This window comes from Macaca nemestrina, chromosome 13, assembly GCF_043159975.1.
Source record: "Macaca nemestrina isolate mMacNem1 chromosome 13, mMacNem.hap1, whole genome shotgun sequence".
Classification (NCBI taxonomy): domain Eukaryota; kingdom Metazoa; phylum Chordata; class Mammalia; order Primates; family Cercopithecidae; genus Macaca; species Macaca nemestrina.
The window spans coordinates 35,477-55,936 of record NC_092137.1 but is presented as its reverse complement, the minus strand read 5'-3'; the positions used below and the strand labels follow the sequence as shown (position 1 = coordinate 55,936).

At 41.6% G+C, this 20,460-nt stretch overlaps 1 long non-coding RNA gene across 2 annotated transcripts in view; it reads right to left on the bottom strand.

The window, feature by feature from the left end:
- The window catches only part of LOC139357747 (uncharacterized), a 35,195-nt gene extending 29,734 nt beyond the window's left edge, over window positions 1-5,461 (bottom strand). For both annotated transcript variants that reach the window (XR_011611341.1, XR_011611342.1), the window contains exons 1-2: window positions 5,416-5,461; window positions 3,649-3,754 (exon numbers count right to left, since the gene is read on the bottom strand). This is a non-coding gene — a long non-coding RNA (uncharacterized lncRNA). The remainder of the gene's footprint in view (window positions 1-3,648; window positions 3,755-5,415) is intronic.
- Between the last annotated feature and the right edge of the window lie 14,999 nt (window positions 5,462-20,460).

The window sequence follows — 20,460 nt, the reverse complement described above, 5'->3', positions numbered from 1 at the left end:
TGGTCTAAAATTCTCTTTTTTTGTTGTTGTTGTGCCTCTGCCAGGCTTTGGTATGAGGATGATGTTGGTCTTATAAAATGAGTTAGGGAGGATTCCCTCTTTTTCTATTGATTAGAATACTTTCAGAAGAAATGGTACCAGCTCCTCCTTGTACCTCTGGTACAATTCGGCTATGAATCTTTCTAGTCCTGGACTTTTTTGGTTGGTAGGCTATTAATTATTGCCTCAATTTCAGAGCCTGTTATTGGTCTATTCAGGGATTCAACTTCTTCCTGGTTTAGTCTTGGGAGAATGTATGTGTCCAGGAATTTATCCATTTACTCTAGGCTTTCTAGCTTATTTATGTAGAGGTGTTTTTAGTATTCTCTGATGGTACTTTGTATTTCTGTGGGGTCAGTGGTGATATCCCCTTTATCATTTTTTATTGCATCTATTTGATTCTTCTCTCTTTTCTTCTTTATTAGTCTTGCTAGCTGTCTATCAATTTTGTTAATCTTTTCAAAAAACCAGCTTCTGGATTCATTGACTTTTTGGAGGGTTTTTTGTGTCTCTGTCTCCTTCAGTTCTGCTCTGATCTTAGTTATTTCTTACCTTCTGCTAGCTTTTGAATGTGTTTGCTCTTGCTTCTCTAGTTCTTTTAGTTGTGATATTAGGATGTCAATTTTAGATCTTTCCTGCTTTCTCTTGTGGGCATTTATTGGTATAAATTTTGCTCTACACACTGCTTTAAATGTGTCCAGAGATTCTGGTATGATGTATCTTTGTTCTCGTTGGTTTCAAAGAACATCTTTATTTCTGCCTTCATTTCGTTATGTAACCAGTAGTCATTCAGGAGCAGGTTGTTTAGTTTCCATGTAGTTGAGCGGTTTTGATTGAGTTTCTTAATCCTGAGTTCTTGTTTGATTGCACTGTGGTCTGAGAGACAGTTTGTTATAGTTTCTGTTCTTTTATATTTCCTGAGGAGTGCTTTACTTCCAACTATGTGGTCAATTTTGGAATAAGTGTGATGTGGTGTTGAGAAGAATGTATATTCTGTTGGTTTGGGGTGGAGAGTTCTGTAGATGTCTATTAGGTCTGCTTGGTGCAGAGTTGGGTTCAATTCCTGTACATCCTTAACTTTCTGTCTCATTGATCTGTCTAATGTTGACAGTGGGGTATTAAAGTCTCCCATTATCATTGTGTGGGAGTCTAAGTCTCTTTGTAAGTCTCTAAGGACTTGCTTTATGAATCTGGGTGCTCCTGAATTGGGTGCATATATATTTAGGATAGTTAGCTCTTCTTGTTGAATTGATCCCTTCACGATTGTGTAATGGCCTTCTTTGTCTCTTTTGATCTTTCTTGGTTTAAACTCTGTTTTATCAGCGACTAGGATTGCACCCCCTGCCATTTTTTGTTTTCCATTTGCTTGGTAGATCTTCCTCCATCCCTTTATTTTGAGCCTATGTGTGTCTCTGCACGTGAGATGGGTCTCCTGAATACAGCAAACTGATGGGTCTTGTCACCACCAGGCCTGCCCTACAAGAGCTCCTGACTCTTTATCCAACTTGCCAGTCTGTGTCTTTTAATTGGAACATTTAGCCCATTTACATTTAGGTTAATATTGTTACATGTGAACTTGATCCTGTCATTATGATGTTGGCTGGTTATTTTGCTCATTAGTTGATGCAGTTTCTTCCTAGCATTGATGGTCTTTACATTTTGGCATGTTTTTGCAGTGGCTGGTACCGGTTGTTCATTTCCATCTTTAGTGCTTCCTTCAAGAGCTCTTGTAGGGCAGGCCTGGTGGTGACAAAATCTCTCAGCGTTTGCTTGTCTGTAAGGATTTTATTTCTCCCTCACTTATGAAACTTAATTTGGCTGGATATGAAATTCTGGGTTGAAAATTCTTTTCTTTAAGAATGTTGAATATTGCCCCACCCCTCCCTTCTGGCTTGTAGAGTTTCTGCCGAGAGATCCACTGTTAGTCTAATGGGCTTCCCTTTGTGGGTAACCCGACCTTTCTTTCTGGCTGCCCTTAACATTTTTTCCTTCCTTTCAACTTTGGTGAATCTGACAATTATGTGTCTTGGAGTTGCTCTTCTAGAGGAGTATATTTGTGGCATTCTCTGTATTTCCTGAATTTGAATGTCAGCCTGCCTTGCTAGATTGGGAGAGTTCTCCTGGATGATATCCTGCAGAATGTTTTCCAACTTGGTTCCATTCTCCCCCTCACTTTCAGGTTCACAAATCAGACGTAGATTTTGCCTTTTCCCACATTCCCATATTTCTTGGAGGCTTTGTTCATTTCTTTTTACTCTTTTCTCTCTAAACTTCTCTTCTCACTTCATTTTATTCATTTGGTCTTCAATCACTGACGCCCTTTCTTCCAGTTGACCGAGTCGGTTACTGAAGCTTGCACATATGTCATGTAGTTCGCGTGTCATGGTTTTCAGCTCTCTCAGGTCATTTAAGGACTTCTTTACATTGGTTATTCTAGTTAGCCATTCAGGAAATCTTTTTTCAAGGTTTTTAGCTTCTTTGCTATGGGTTCAAACTTCCTCCTTTAGCTCAGAGAAGTTTGATCGTCTGAAGCCTTCTTCTCTCAACTCGTCAAAGTCATTCTCTGTTCAGCTTTGTTCCATTGCTGGAGAGGAGCTGCATTCCTTTGGAGGGGGAGTGGTGCTCAGATTTTTAGAATTTTCAGTTTTTCTGCACTTCTTTTTCCCCATCTTTGTGGTTTGATCTACCTTTGGTCTTTGATGATGTTGATGTACAGATGGGGTTTTGGTGTGGATGTCCTTTCTGTTTGTTTGTTAGCTTTCTTTCTAATAGTCATGACCCTCAACTGCAGGTCTGTTGGAGTTTGCTCAAGGTCCACTCCAGACCCTGTTTGCCTGGGTGGCAGCAGCGGAAGCTGCAGAAGAGTGAATATTGCTGAACAGAAAATGTTTCTGCCTGATTATTCCTCTGGAAGCTTCGTCTCAGATGGGTACCTGGTTGTGTGAGGTGTGAGGTGTCAATCTGACCCTAGTGGGGGTGTCTCCCAGTTAGGCTACTCCAGGGTCAGAGACCCACTTGAGCAGGCAATCTGTCTGTTCTCAGATCTCAAACTCCATGCTGGGAGAACCACTACTCTCTTCAAAGCTGTCAGACAGGGACATTTAAATCTGCAGAGGTTTCTGCTGCCTTTTGTTTGGCTATGCCCTCTCCCCAGAGGTGGAGTCTACAGAGGCAGGCAGGCCTCTTTGAGCTGTGGTGGGCTCCACCCAGTTCGAGCTTCCCCACCACTTTGTTTACCTACTCAAGCCTCAGCAATGGCGAGCGCCCCTCCCCCAGCCTTGCAGCCTCCTTGCAGTTAGATCTTGGACTACTGTGCTAGCAATGAGGGAGGCTCTGTGGGTGTGGGACTCTCCAAGCCAGATGTGGGATATAATCTCCTAGTGTGACGTTAGCTGAGACCCTTGATAAAGGACAGTGTTAGGGTGAGAGTAACCCAATTTTCCAGGTGCTATGTATCACGGTTTCCCTTGGCTAGGAAAGGGAATTCCCTTCCCCCTTGCACTTCCTGGGTGGGGTGATGGCTTGCCCTGCTTTGGTTGTTGCTCTGTGTGCTGCATTCACTGTCCTGCCCCCACTGTCCAACAAGCCCCAGTGAGATGAACCCGGTACCTCAGTTGGAAATGCAGAAATCACCTGTCTCCTGTGTTGCTCACGCTGGGAGCTGGAGGCTGGATCGGTTCCTATTCGGCCATCTTGGAACTGCCTCTCATCGCTCCTTTAATGAACAAAAGGTTTTAGCTTAGATATCTTCCTGTTTGTCAAGTTTTTCTGATTTTGACTTTTCAAAATATGCTGTCATATACAAGAAACCCTTGGATATAAAATTCCATGAATATTTCTCTTTTCTTGCACTCATAACTTCGGTGGATGTCATCAATTAATCTCTGGGTTATAGCATGTTTTCTTGAAAGTGTTCTGCAGTCTATTTTGGGCATTGAGAATTTCATCAAACTTAAGTGAATATTTCTGCAAATTGAAGGCATAGTCCCTTTTGATGTTTTATTATTTGCATATATTGCTTCCACAAGACCATTTCACGCAAAGACTTGTCTTGTCCCCACAGCCAGATCATTGCAACATGATATAGAATCAATCGGTCAAAAATGGGAAGGTTATCTCTGGAATGTCAATTTGACTCCATTGATCTCTCCATTTTAATTAAGACAGAATATGCTGTGTTAATTACATAACATCGCTGCACATTCTCAAATCAGAAAGTGTAGTCCCAACTTCTTGTCGTTCTATCATGGAAAGAATGATCTTATCTCCCAGATGCACATGCTTGGAAGTACTTCTCAACACACACACACACACACACTCACATCCAGACACAAAGATACAAATACACACACAGACACAAACTGTTTAATATGTACACAATTGTTAACTGGCATTGTTTTACATGAAGTAAGGCAAATGTGTAGCCACTGTCCTAACCCAGTTCCACTCCTATCATATTTGTCCATAACACTGATTAGTAAATCTGATTCAGTTGTTCTATAATCACAATTTAAGCTGTGTCCATTAAATTCCCTGAGGAATGCAAAAAGATACAACCTAAGACACAAAACTTAATTGACTGCTGACATTTCATTGGTAAATTGGGTAATTGATGGGTAAATGTAGTGGAACCAGTGGGTGGGCATTAGTTATATAAGGGGTGAAGCAGCAAGGTACTTCATTATTAAAAGGTGTTTGAAAGAAATTGAAACACAGGAATGTGTATATTCAGCTGAAATAAAATTAGAATACCCAGAAATAAATCTCACTTGGGGTGTAAAAAAATGGCATTAGGGGAGATTCTGGGTCAATCGTCCAACTGTGCAAACTGGATCTTGGAAGCAGGATCCCTTTCCTGCAATGAGACTTGTTTATTGGTGGTGGTGTTTCAGTGGAAACGATTTTGGAGAATGGCCCCTTCCTTTTTTGTATCTGCTGATTAGATTTCATGGCTGATTAGATTTCATGGGAAATCTGGGGTTTTAAACTCTATTTAAATGTTAACATAATTCATTCAAATGACAAAAAATCAACAGGTTCTTTGATGTGGAATCATCACAGATCCATTTCTTCTTAGGTACAGTTATTAAAGTTGACCAACTAGAGTGAAACAATTGTGGAGAATGGCCCCTTCCTTTAGTGTATTTGCTGATTAGATTTAATGGTACATTTATAATTAGGTACAGTGATCAAAGTTGACCTACCCAAGAGTAGAGATGTCCAAGACAGAACTCAGGACTCTGTAGAATCACAGAATCTTGGGCGCAACACTGTTCAAGCACATAAATATGCTCATTCAGAGGGTTTCGGTGTGACGTGTGTGTGAATTGCAGTGTAATGAGCATGACACGCAGACAGGTTATCAAGTGGACTCACCTCAAAATCAGCTATGGGCATTACAGAACACCGATGCCAAGTTCCCAGATCTAGAGGAAAGAAACTCCAGCATCCTGTGTAAAGCCACGGCATCTGGATTTCTCATGCTTCTGGGGATCATGCTCCTGAAAATAGTGACTCCTTCCTGCTTGTGGAGCATCTTTCTCAGCAGCGCTCATTTCTTCTTCCAGGACTCTGTCCAACAGAAAGGGGAAGCCTTCCGATAGAGCACACCTGACCCATGAAAAGAAAAGGGAAAGAAAGGAGGCCAAAGGTCACACTCTCCTCATTCCACCATCCTCCCTAAAATCATCCTGATTTCATGGGCCCTGAGACCGGGGATGCTTCTGTACACCTCGAGGCCTTGGCGCCTGGCCTAAATTCTATTCTCTTTCTCATTATCTGAAAAATTTTAAGAAAATCCCTAGAGCCAGGATCTTTATTCCTAGTAAGCCAAAAGTCCCAAAGAAACACCCAAATTCTGTCCCTCTTAGTTTGGGAAACAAGTCTACCTTCATCAGCATGACATTTTCCACCAAATGTAACTGCAAGTCCACCACACAATGCTTAACTGGAATTGGAAGCAACATCTCAGACGATGAAAAATACATGCAAGAATCCCTAAGACAAATGGTTTATTTTTCCCTTTCTTACTAAAACAACTGCCAGTATTAACAATGGTATGCAAATCTCTTTTAGACGCCCTGCTTTTAAATCTCTATATTTCTTCCTGAGACAGGGACTCACTCCCATCACCCAGGCATTTACAGTGTTTAATTCTGGTTATATGCTATTCTCAAATTTACAACTATTTATTTCGTCTCTCTCAAATGTTGATCCATTATCACATACGTATTAAAATATTATCTCCCATGCTGCGTGATATGTTATTTTTATATTCATCCTTTCTTAAATGAACCAAAGGTTTTAGTTGGATTAGATTGTGATTAGTTAAGTTTTCTGATTTCATGATTTCTTAAATTGTGGTCATATGACCTCAATCACTGGAAATAGAATGTCATGAGTATTTCTCTTTACTTGCAATCATAAATACAGGGAATGTCATCAATTGGTATGTCGGTGATTGCATGATTTCCTGAAAGTCTTTCACAGTCTAATTTGGGCACTGAGTATTTCGTCTAAGTTCAGTGCATGTTTCCAACACTTGATGCTTTATGATTTGGGTATATAGCTTCCACAAGAACATTTCCTGCAAAGACATATCTTGGTTCCCACTGGTAAGTCATTTCACTCGAACACAGAATCAATAGGCTGAACATGGAAAGGTTATCGCTAGAATACTTATTAGACTGCACAGATCTCTTCTTTGATATTAAGGAAACAAATACACTGTGTTATTAACTGTACTTCATTGATGATTCTCAAGTCAGAAAGTACAGGTCTGACTTCCTGTCCTTCAATGCCTGAAAGGATGATCGTATCGGCCAAAAGCACATAGTTAGAAGCACATTGCAGCTTAAACACACACACACCCAGACATATAAACAAACACAAAGAAACACTCACATGGGCATAATTCCGCACGCCCACAAGCTCACGCAAGCAAACACATACACACAAACACACACATTGTTTCGTGAGGACAGAATTATTCCCTAGCACTGTTTTAAGTAAACTAACGGATTCCCCAGGAGTTTTAAGTGAACTCCCTGGGGAATAAAAGGGGACACACCCTATGACTCATTCTTTAACTGAGTGCTGATATTGGATTGGTGGACCGCGTACCTGATGGGTGGGTGGGGTGTTCGCGGTAGGCGGGGGTTAGTTATATAGGGGCTGATGCAGTCAAATGGCGCGTCATTTGAAGACTCTTTCGGAAGAGATAGCGTCTTTCTGCAACGTGCGGTCCCAGCAGAAAAAGCTTGTGATCCTTGCTCCTGGCGACATGGATACCGATTCACTCCACTTGGGAGGTGAGTGGCAGTTCAATCACTTTTCAAAACTCACATCTTCTCGGCCAGATGCAGCTTTTCCTGAAATCCAGCGGACTTCTCTACCTGAGAAGTCACCACTGTCATCTGAGACCCATGTCAACCTCTGTGATGGTTTGGCTCCTGTGGCAAGACAGCCTGCCCCCGGAAAGAAGCTTCCTCTCAGTAGCAGAAGACCTGTTGCGGTGGGGGCTGGGCTCCAGAATATGGGAAATACTTGCTACATGAATGCCTCCCTGCAGTGCCTGACATACACACCACCCCTTGCCAACTACATGCTGTCCCGGGAGCACTCTCAACTTTGTCATCGTCACAAGTGCTGCATGCTGTGTACGATGGAAGCTCACATCACACGGACCCTCCACTGTCCTGGCCACATCATCCAGCCCTCATAGGCATTGGCTACTGGCTTCCATCGAGGCAAGCAGGAAGATGCCCATGAATTTCTGATGTTCATTGTGGATGCCATGAAAAAGGCATGTCTTCCCGGGCACAAGCAAGTAGATCATGACTCTGAGGACACCACCCTCATCCACCAGATATTTGGAGGCTGCTGGAGATCTCAAATCAAGTGTCTCCACTGCCAGGGCGTTTCGGACACCTTTGACCCTTACCTGGACATCGCCCTGGATATCCAGGCAGTTCAGGGTGTGAAGCAAGCTTTGGAACAGGTGGTGAAGCCCGAAGAACTCAATGGAGAGAATGCCTATCATTGTGGTCTTTGTCTCCAGAAGGCGCCTGCCTCCAAGACATTCACTCTACACACTTCTGCCAAGGTCCTCATCCTTTTATTGAAGAGATTCTCCAATGTCACAGGCAACAAACTTGCCAAGAACGTGCAATACCCTGAGTGCCTTGACATGCAGCCATACATGTCTCAGCAGAACACAGGACCTCTTGTCTATGTCCTCTATGCTGTGCTGGTCCACGCTGGGTGGTGTTGTCACAACGGACATCACCTCTCTTATGTCAAAGCTCCAGGAAGCCAGTGGAATAAAATGGATGACGCCGAGGTCACTGCCTGTAGCATCGCTTCTGTCCTGAGGCAACAGGCCTATGTCCTCTTTTACATCCAGAAGAGTGAACTGGAAAGATGCAGTGAGAGTGTGTCAATAGGCAGGGAACCAGGAGCCCTTGGCGCTGAACAAAGACAGGCGAGCAACGCAAGGAGAGCTCCAGAGAGAACCCTGCCTCCAGGTACCTGACTTGGAGGAGCACTTGGTGGAAAGAGCCACTCAGGAAAGCACCTTAGACCACTGGAAGTTCCTCCAAGACCAAAACAAAACCAAGCCTGACTTCAACGTCAGAAAAGTCGAATGTACCCTGCCTCCCAACGTGCTTGTGATTCATCCATCAAAATACAAGAGTGGGATGAACAACTGTCATCCTGAACAGCAAAGCTCCCTGCTGAACCTCTCTTCAAGGAACCTGACATCTCAGGAGTCCATGAACACTGACACACTCACTTCTCTGCAAGGGAGGACCAGGAGATCCAAAGGGAGGAACAAACACAGCAAGAGGGCTCTGTTTGTGTGCCAGTGATCTCAGGAAAAGTCTCCACCCAAACGCAGGAGTGCATGCGCACACACACTGACACACACACACATACACGTACACACACACACACCCACGAGGGGGTTCGTGCGCGCACACACACACACCATCACATCACATACACAGTCAATCCGACATAAAGTAATGAGGAGCCCAGGTTTCTGTCTACACAAGAGGGACAACTGGATAGTGATGGCTGCGTTTCAGGATGAGCCCAGACATGGGAAACATCGAGTTTTGCAGTCGTCAGTCTTCTGAACCTGTGGAGGCAGTGTCTGTGTGTTTGTGTTCATGGTAGATGACATTCAGTGTGAATTTCTGAATAGGACATATTGCAGTGTAGGGTTGCGCGTGAGGTTATTGCAGGGGACGGGGTTGACTATTTTCTCTTGGGGTGTGTTTCATTCGTCAGTTGTTGGTGAGCACCAGAAGTTGAAATTTGGCGAACGTGGGACTTCTGTGGATCCTTCTTGCTACCTTGAGTAGTGGAAACTGGGACGCATTTGAAGAGAGGAAGGATGTTCTTCTTTTGAACCTGCCTCGCCATTTTTACATTGCTTGTTGAATGGACCTCAGGCGCCCTAGGACTTGTGCCCTTGGTGGAACCCACAGAATGCTGGAGACAGACAGACAGACACACTTGCCTATTGAATGCTGCCCATTTCCAATGAATTGAAGCAGAAAATCATCCCACTGGTATGAGTCATTTGGAAGTAAATCGTATTGATAATCAAGGAAATCAAACACAGGAGCGTGTGTGTATTCAACTAAAATAAAAGCAGTAAGCACTGAAATAAAACTCATTTGGTGTGTATCAAAATGGCATTTGGGAGATTCCGGGTCAATCGTCCAGCTGCGAAAGGTGCATCTCTGAAGCATAGTCCCTGACCTGCAATGAGACTTGTTCATCCGAGGTGGTGTTGCAGTGGAAATGATTGTGGGAAATGGCCCCTTCCTTTTGTGTATTCGCCGATTGGATTTCAGGCTCCATTTCTCGGTCGGTACAGTGATCCAAGTTGACCAACCCGAGAGTAAAGATGTCCAGGGCATAACTCAGGGCTCCGTACAACCACAGAATCTTGGGTGCAACCCTGCTCAAGCACACAAATGTGCGTATTAACAATGTCTCTGTGTGACGTGTGTGTAAAGTACAGTGTGATGAGCATGACTGGCAGACAGGTGATCCATTGGGCTCACCTGAAAATCAGTTATGAGCATGAAAGAACACCGATGCCCAGGTCCCGGCTTCAGACGTAACACCCTCCAGCGTCTTGTGTGAAGCCACGGCATCTGGACTGCTCATGCTTCTGGGGATCATTCTCCTGAAAATGGTGGCTCCTTTCTCCCTGTGGAGCAACTCTCTAAGCAGCGCTTCTTTCCTCCCCCAGGACTCTTTTCATCGGGCACGGGAAGCCTTCTGATTGAACACACCTGCCCCATGAAAGACAATGGAAAGAAACGGGGCCAAAGGTCACAGTCCTCTCATTCCACCATCCTCCCTAAAATCATCCTGATTTCATGGGCCCTGAGGCCAGCATGTTTCTTTACACCTCGAGGCCTTGGCACCGGGCCTAAATTCTGCCCCGTTTCTCACTCTCTAAGACATTTTGACAAAATCTCTGGAGCCAGGATCTTCATTCCTGAAGCCAAAGGACCTGAAGACACACCCAAATTCTGACCCTCCTAGTTTGGGGAGCATGTCTACGTTCATCAGCTTTAAATTTTGCACCAAATGTGGGAACTGCCAGTCCACCACACAATGCCTAACTGGAAACGGAGGCAACATCCCAGATCCTGAGCAATCCATGCAAGAATCCATGAGATAAATGCCTTCTTTTCACCTTTTCCTACTGAAACACGGGCCAGTAGTAACAATGGTGTACAAACCTCTGTTTCACTCCCTGCTTTTAAATCTCTCTGTTTCTTTCTTCTTGAGACAGGGCGCTCCACTCCCGTCACCCAGGCTTTTCCAGTGTTTAATTCTGGTTGTTTGCTTTTGTCACATTTACAACTTTTTATTGCATCTCTCTCAAATGTTGATCCATTATCACATACATATGAAAATGTCATCTCCCATGCTGTGTGATATGTGGTTTTTGTTTTCATCCTTTGTTAAAGGAATCGAAGGTTTTAGTTGGCATACCTTCCGATTACTCAAGTTTCTTGATTTCATGATTTCTTAAATTGCCATCGTATGTCCCCAACCACCGGAAATAGAATGTCATGAGTATTTGTCTCTTCTTGCAATCATAAATTCGGGGAATGTCATCAATCAGCCTCTCGGTGACTGCATGATTACCCGAAAGTCTTTCACCGTCTAAATTGTGCGTGGAATATTTTGTCTAACTTCAGTGCATGTTTCCAACACTCGATGCTTTATGATTTGGGTATCTAGCTCCCACCAGAGCACTTCCTGCAAAGACTTATCTTGTTCCCCACTGGCAAGTCATTTCACTCAGATATAGAATCAAGAGGCTGAACATGAAAAGGTTATCACTGGAATGTCTATTGGATTCCCCGGATCCCTACACACACACACACACGCACACAAGTGTACAGTCATTCCTACATAACATAATGTGGTCCTCAGGTTTTTGTCTATGTAAAAGGGACAACTGGTTAGTGATGGCCGCATTTCAAGATGATCCTATATCTAATATATTCTTGTGGAGTTGTGAGTATTCTGATCATGTGAAGGGACTGTCTCTGTGCACGTGTTTTCACAGTAGATGACATCCTGTGTGAATATCTGTATACTACATTTTGAGGTGTAGGTTTTCCCCTCAGTGTACTGGATGAATTTGAATTTATTATTCTGTCTTGGTTTGTTTTGATTAGTCAATTGGTAGTCGAGAGTAGGTGAAATTTTGCTAAAGTGGGATATAGGTGAATCATTCTCGTGAATGTGAATAATTGAGACTGGGATGCATTTGTAACATTGGAAGGGTGTTCTTACTTTTTATTCCAACTTTTTTTGCTTTTGTTTTCAACTGACCTCAGGTGCCCTGGGTAGAACCTATTTAATTCTTGGAACAGACAAACAGATGCTGCTAATTTTATGGTGTGAGTTTAGGTTTAATTTAAAGGGAAAATTTCCTCACCAGTATGTAATTCATTTCCAAATAAGTTATTCTTATCATCAATGGAATAATACACAACACACTGAAGTGTGTGAGTATGAAACTACAGTCAAATTAGAAAGTTCTTAAATAAACTGCATTTCATGAGTAAAGGATGGAATTTTCGGAAATTCTAGATCAACCATCCAGCTGTGAAATCTGTGTCTTTGAAGCAGTATCCCTGTCCTGAGAGTTGTTTTTCTCTGGTGGTATTTCAGTGGAAACTACTTTGGGGAATAGCCCCTTCACTTTTTATATTTGCTTCTTACTTTTCATTGTAAAGCTGTGTTTTTAAACTGTATTTAAATGTTAATAGAATCCATCCCAATAAAACATAACCAACAGATCTTCTCATTTCTAATCATCACAGATCAATCTCTTGTTAGTTATGTGATCAGTTTACTTACCTGAGAGTAAATTACACCTGGGAAGAACACAGGGCTCCATAGAAGTACAGAATCTTGGGTCCAACCCTGTCCAAGCATCAAAATGTGTATATTAACAATGTGTGTGAATTGTGTGTCGAGTAAAGTGAGTTTAGTAAAACTTGCAGTAGATTATTAATTTGGCTCACTTTGTAATCAGTGAATGAGCTTTAAAGAGTATCAGTGACCAGTGCCTACCCCCCAGAGATAAGAACTTCCAGTGTCTTGTGTGAAACCATGGCATCTGGATTGCTCATGATTCTGAAGATAATTCTGTCCCCCATGGTTTCAGAATCACTGCAGGAGGTGGAAACAGATAACACATCAGTCCCTTGCTCTCTCTGCTCTCTTCACTCAGAAAAAGTCTCACTGGGACCAAAGAAAATCCTATGGTTTCCTAGGGAGAAGGATTTTTCTCAGGAGAGAAAATGGTGGCTCCTTCCTCCCTGTTGAGCCTTTTCCTCAGGATTGCCCCTTTGTCTCTCCAGGACTCTGTTCATCAGACCTGAGATGCCCCCTAGTTGAGCACATCTGGCCTATGAACAAATAAGGGGAAGGAATGGTTCCAAAGACTGTACTATGCTCACTCCACCATCATCTCTGAAACTAACCTGACTTCATGAGCCCTGGGTCAGAAGCTGTTTCTTTATATCTCTAGGCTTTGCCTCACAACCTAAACCCTGCCCCATTTCCTACATATTGTATATTTTGACAAAACCTGTAGAGTCTAGATCTTTATTCCTGACAGGGCAAAGGGAGACACACCAGAATACTGTCCCTCTGAGACTGCAGGACATCTCAGCTTCCATCAACATGAAATTTTGCATCAAATATAGTTACTGTAGGTCCACCTCACAATGAGTAATGGAAGTTGAGACAACATCTCAGACCCTGTACAGTCTTTGGCCAAGCTCATTTAGTTTGGCAGTGCTTTTACTCTATAAATCAGTTGTGAAAACACTTAGGATTCATATTATTTAGTCTTTTAATCAGTCTGTTATTATTTTCAATGTATTTACTACACTTTAGCTTAATATTTCTGATAAACTTTGTTGCAAAATTCTCAATATAATAGTGGCAAACCAAATCCAGCAATACATCAAAAAGCTTATCCACCAAGATCAAATCGGCCTCATCCCTTGGGTGCAAGGCTGGTTCAACATATGCAAATCAATAAATGTAATTCACCACATAAACAGAACTAAAGACAAAAACCCCATGATTATTTCAGTTGACTCAGAAAAGGTCTTTGATAAAATTCAACATTCCTTTATGCTAAAAACTCTCATGAAAGTAGGTATTGATGGAGCTTGCCTCAAAATAATAAGAGCCATTTATGACAAACCCACAGTCATTATCATATTGAACAGGCAAAAGCTGGAAGTATTCCATTTGAAATTTGGCACAAGGCAAGGATGCCCTCTCACCACTCCTATTCAATATAGTGTTGGAAGTTCTGGCCAAGGCAATCAGGCAAGAGAAAGAATAAAGCATATTCAAACAGGAAAAGAGGAAGTCGGACTTTCTTTTCTTGCAGATGACATGATCCTATATCTATAAGATCTCATCACCTCAGCCCAAAAGATTCTTAAGATACAAGCAACTTCAGCAAAGTCTCAAGATACAAAATCAGTGTGCAAAAGTCTCAAGCACTCTTATACACCAACAATAGACAAGAAGAGAGCCAAATCACAAATTAATTCACATTTACAATTGCTACAAAGAGTATAAAATACCTACCTAGGAATACAGCTAACAAGGCAAGTGAAGGACCTCTTCAAGGAGAACTACAAACCACTACTCAAGGAAATAAGAGAGGACACAAACAGATGGAAAAACATTCCATGCTCATGGGTAAGAAGAATCAATATCATGAAAATGGCCATACTTCCCAAAGTAATTCATAGATTCAATGCTATTCCCATAAACTACCATGGACATTCTTTACAAAATTAGAAAAAACTACTTCAGAATTCATATGAAACGAAAAAAGAGTCCATATACCCGGGACAATCCTAAGTAAAAATAACAAAGCTGGAGGCATCCTGTTACCTGACTTCAAACCATATTACAAGGCTACAGTAACCCAAACAGCATGGTAGTGGTACAAAACAGACACATAGACCAATGGAATGGAATAGAGATATCAGAAATAAGACTGCACATCTACAACCATTTTATTTTGGATGAAAACAAACAATGGGGAAAGGATTCCCTATTTAATAATAAATGGTGCTGGAAAAACTATCTAGACATATGCAGAAAACTGAAACTGGACCCCTTCCTTATACCTTATACAAAAGTGAACTGAAAATGGATTAAAGATTTAAATGTAAAACCCAAAACTATAAAAATCCAACCCCATATAAAATTGGGCAAAAACTGGGTGCAGTAGCTCATACCTGTAATCCAAGAAATCTGGGAAGGTGAGGTGGGCAGATAACTTGAGGCCAGGAGTTCAAGATCAGCCTGGCCAACCTGGTGAAACTCAGTCTCTACTCAAAATACAATAAATTAGCCAGATGTGGTGGCAGGTGCCTGTAATCCCAACTACTCAGGAGGCTGAGACAGAAGAACCACCTGAATCTGGGAGGTAGAGGTTGCAGTGACCCGAGATTGTGCCACTGAACTCCACCCTGGGTGACACAGCAAGACTCTGTCTTAAAAAGTGAAAATAAAAATATTTTAAAAAGTGGGCAAAGGATATGAACAGACACTTATGCAGCCAACAAACATATGAAAAAAAAAAAAAGCCCAACGTTACTGATCATTAGAGAAATACAAATCAAAACCACAGTAAGATGTCATCTCATGCCAGTCAGAATGGTGATTATTAAAAAGTCAAGAAACAACAGATGCTGGTGAGACTGTGGGGAAACAGGAACACTTTTACACTGTTGGAGTGAATGTAAATTCAAACGCTGTGGAAGACAGTGTGGTGATTTTTCAAAGACCTAGAATCAGAAATACCATTTGATCCAGCAATGCCATTACTGGGTATATACCCAAAGGAATATAAATTCTTGTTTTATAAAGATACTTGTATGCATATGTTCATTGCCACACTCTTCACAATAGCAAAGACATGGAATCAACCCAAATGCCCATCAGTGACAGACTGGATACAGAAAATGTGATACATATACACCATGGAATACTATACAGCCATAAAAAGGAATGAGATCATGTCCTTTGCAAGGACATGGATGAAGCTGGGAGCCATTATTCTCAGCAAACTAATGCAGGAACAGAAAACCAAATACACATGTTCTCACTTATAAGTGGCAGATGAACAATGAGAAAACATAGACAGAGGGAGGGGAACAACATACACTGGAGCCTGTCTGGGGGTGAGTGAGGAGGGAGTGCGTCAGAATAAATAGCTAATCCATGTGGGGCTGAATACCTAGGTTACGGGTTGATAGGTACAGCAAACCACCATCGCACACACTTACCTATGTAGCAAACCTGCACGTCCTGCACATGTATCCTGGAACTTAAAATGAAATAAAAAAATTTTTTTTAAAACTTTATTTTTTCTATGTCGTGTTTGCAATGTTAAACGTGAATTTTCTAGTAGACATTTATCATATATAGAATTATATAGTTGATTTTTGAACAACTATGGTTCTGCCATTCTTTAAAATGCAAATTCTTTATGAGTGTGTGTGTATATGTACACATATGTGTGTATATATATTTGTGTGTGTATATATATGTGTACGTGTGTGTGTGTGCATAGATAGATAGATAGATAGATAGATAGATAGATAGATAGATAATGCTCCTGGTCTTCTGTTTGAGTAGGCTGAGAAGGAGGAGGGGGAGGAGTGATTGTTCTTGCAGTCTCAGAGGTAGCTAGGTGGAAGAGAATCTGTACAAATGAACACATGAAGTTCTCATTTGTAAGTGTGAGTTAAATAATTGTACACTTGGACATAGAAGTGGAATGATAGACACTAGAGATCTGGGAGGGTGAGAGGGTGGGAGGGGCAAATAATAAACAATGGTTCAGATATCTGGATTCGTTGATCCCAAATGGTGTACAATTATTTCTCTTTAATTTGTGTCTATTTACCAGCAAGTTTGAGAGGAGTGAGCCAAGCTCAGAAAGGCATTCAGCTCTAAAATCAGATGTGCATGGCAATGGGCAGAAGTACCCTCTCCCTTTCTCAGAACAAATCCAAGCTTCCTTTGTACCCCTTACCACAGGAAAGTTATGTTTTATATTTTATGAAAAAAAAAAAACTTGTAACTTGGTAAAACTTAGAAATTAATATTGGAAAAACAGTAGGGCACTCTCTTTGGGACATAATCTTTGAGACACTTCAGCAGCATATACAGCTTGTAATTCATCCTGAGAAAATCCAGATAGCATAAACTTGAGAATGTTCATGAGGAACGGAAAAGTACACATTTACTCACATATTTTATACTAAAGTTTATCAAGGGTAGAAATTAAAAAATCTGTTTTACTATGAATGTTCATATGAAAGTACAGACATTCACCTAAATTTTCCTGAAATTATTTAAAAATTAATTTGTCATTGGTAATAGAAACTTCCAAACATCTCCATCTTACAAGTCTCATTATCCATTTTTTCTCTAAAATATTCAGAAGTAGAAAACAAAAATATAGATTAAAATAGCTCATATTTTTCCAATTTAAAATAATTGTTCAGTAACTGGGAAGAAAGGTTTACACAAATTGGAAATTCTGTATGTATATAGAAATTAATAAGATGAGAAAATTATGGCAAATAATAGGGGGCTTCAATAAGTTCATGCAAAATAACAATTATGAAAAAACTATGCGTGAACTTTTAGCTTTTGCATCAAAACACACATATACTAGTTTATTTTAACTTTTTCTTATTTTTGAGACAGGGTTTCACTCCTCTCACCGAGGTTGCAGTGCAGTGGAGCAATCTTGGCTCAAAGTAACCTCTGCTTCCAGGCTGAAGCGATTCTCCTGCCTCAGCCTTCCAAGTAGCTGGGACCTTGTCTGGTTAATTTTTGTATTTTTTGTAGAGGCTAATTTTTGTATTTTCTGTCGAGGCAGGGTTTTGCCATGTTGCCCAACCTCCCAAAGTGCAGGGATTACAGGCGTGAGCCACCATGCCCGGCCGTGTTTTAACATATGTGAATAGGATTTAAAACATCAGTCTGAAAAGAACCACATGAATTCTGCCAAACTTGAATTCTGCCAAACCTGAAACAAGAACAAACATCAAATTTATGGTGAAGCTGGGGTACAAAAAACGGTGAAATAAATTATTCTTTAAGAAAAGTCTATGGGAAAAATGACCTGAAGGATCAGTCGTTTACAAAGGGATACCTGATTCTAAGAAGAGATAAGACAATGTTGAAGATGAAGCCCACAGAGGAGGGGCATCCATTCCAATTTTTGAGAGAAAAAAAATTGTTTCTATGCCCTAATTGAGGAGGACTGACAATTAACGAGAGATATTATAGCCAACACCACAGACATCTCAATTGGTTCAGCTTACACAATACTGACTATAACGTGAAAGTTGAGAAACTTTACATTTGATGAGTCCCAAATACCCTTGTGCCTAGATCAGCTATGGACAAAAGTAGAGCTATTAGTGACTATTTTGAACAAGCAGAATCAAGATCCTGAAGCATTATTTTGAAGAATTATAACAGGGAGTGAAACTGACTTTATCAATAGGATCCTGAAGGCAAAGCACAATTAAAACAATGGCTACCAAGAAGTAGAAGTGGTCCAGTCAAAGCAAAAGCAAACTTCTCAAAAGCAAAAGCCATAGAGGTTTTGGGGATGCTCAAGGCATTTTGCTTGTTGACATTCTGTAGGATCAAAGCACCATAATATTTGCTTAGTAGGAGAGTTCTTAGAGAAAATTAGCAAATACTTTTGCAGAAAAGTGCCCTGTAAAGCTTCACTAGAGAGTCCCTCTGCACCACAACAACACTTCTGTTCCTTCCTCTCGTCAAACACCGGTAATTTTGAAAGAGTTTTCATGGGAAATTATTAGGCATCAACATTACAGTCCTGATTTGGTTTCTTCTGACCTTATTTTTCCTAATCTTAAAATAACTGTAAAGGGCACCCATTTTTCTTCAGTTAATAGTAGAAGATTGCATTGACATGGTTAAATTCCCATGACCCTCAGTTCTTTAGCAATGGACTGAATGGTTGGGATCATCCCTTAATGCAGTGTCTTGACCTCAGTAGAGATTATATTGAGAAATAAAGTTGATACTTATATTTTTATTTTTAATTCCATTTTTCACTGACATTTTTAAATCCCTTCACAATTCATGTTTGTCTCAAAGGCATTTAAATTTAGAAATCATATCAAGTGAGGTTGGTGCCACAATGGCCAAATAGGAACAGCTCCAGCCTCCAGCTGCCAGCGTGAGCAACACCGAAGATGGGTGATTTCTGCATTTCCAATTGAGGTACCAGGTTCATCTCACTGGGGCATGTTGGACAGTTGGTGCAGGACAGTGGGCGCAGCCCAACGAGTGAGAGCCGAAGCAGGGCAAGTCATCGCCTCACCTAGGAAGTGCAAGGGGGAAGGGAATTCCTTTTCTTAGTGAAGGGAAACTGTGACACAGAACACTGGAAAATTGGGTCACTCCCATCCAATACTGTGCTTTACCAAGGGTCTTAGCAAACAGCACACCAGGAGATTATATCCCACACCTGGCTCGGAGGGTCCTAAGCCCACAGAGCCTCTCTCATTGCTAGCACAGCAGTCTGAGATCTAACTGCAAGGCGGCAGTGAGGCTGGGGGAGGGGTGCCCACCATTGCTGAGGCTTAAGTAGGTAAACAAAGCAGCCAGGAAGCTCGAACTGGGTGGAGCCCACTGCAGCTCAAGGAGGCCTGCCTGCCTCTGTAGACTCCACCTCTGGGGACAGGGCATAGCTAAACAAAAAGCAGCAGAAACCTCTGCAGATGTAAATGTCCCTGTGTGACAGCTTCGAAGAGAGTAGTGATTCTCCCAGCATGGAGGTTGGGATCTGAGAACTGACAGACTGCCTGCTCAAGTGGGTCCCTGACCCCCGAGTAGCCTAACTGGAGAGCCTAACTGAGAGGAGCCTACCTGGAGTGAACCTCAAGCAAACTCCAACAGACCTGAAGCTGAGGGTCCTGACTGTTAGAAGGAAAACTAACAAGCAGAAAGGACATCCACACCAAAACCTCACCCATACATCACCATCATCAAAGACCAAAGGTAGATAAAACCACAAACAGGGGGAAAAAGCAGTGCAGAAAAGCTCAAAATTCAAAAAATCAGAGCACCTCTCCCCCTCCAAAGGAACGCAGCTCCTCACCAGCAACAGTGCAAAGATAGTTGGAGAATGACTTTGACAAGTTGAGAGAGGAAGGCTTCAGTTGATCAAACTTCTCAGAGCTAAAGGAGGAACTACAAACCCAGCACAAAGAAACTAAAAACCTTGAAAAAAGATTTGATGAATGGATAACTAGAATAACCAATGCAGAGAAGTCCATAAACGACCTGATAGAGATGAAAACCATGACGCAAGAACTACATGACAAATGCACAAGCTTCAGTAACCGACCTGATCAATTGGAAGAAAGAGTATCAGAGATTGAAGATCAAATGAATCAAATGAAGCAAGAAGAGAAATTTAGAGAAGAAAGAGTAAAAAGAAATGAACAAAGCCTCCAAGAAATATGGGATTATGTGAAAAGACCAAATCTACATCTGATTGGTGTACCTGAAAGTGATGGGGAGAATGGAACCAAGTTGGAAAATACTCTGCAGGATATCATCCAGGAGAACTTCCCTAACCCAGCAAGGCAGGCCAACATTCAAATTCGGGAAATACAGAGGACGCCACAAAGATACTCCTCAAGAAGAGCAACTTCAAAACACATAATTGTCAGATTCACCAAAGTTGAAAAGAAGGAAAAAATGTTACGGGCAGTCAGAGAGAAAGGTTACATTACCCACAAAGGGAAGCCCATCAGACTAACA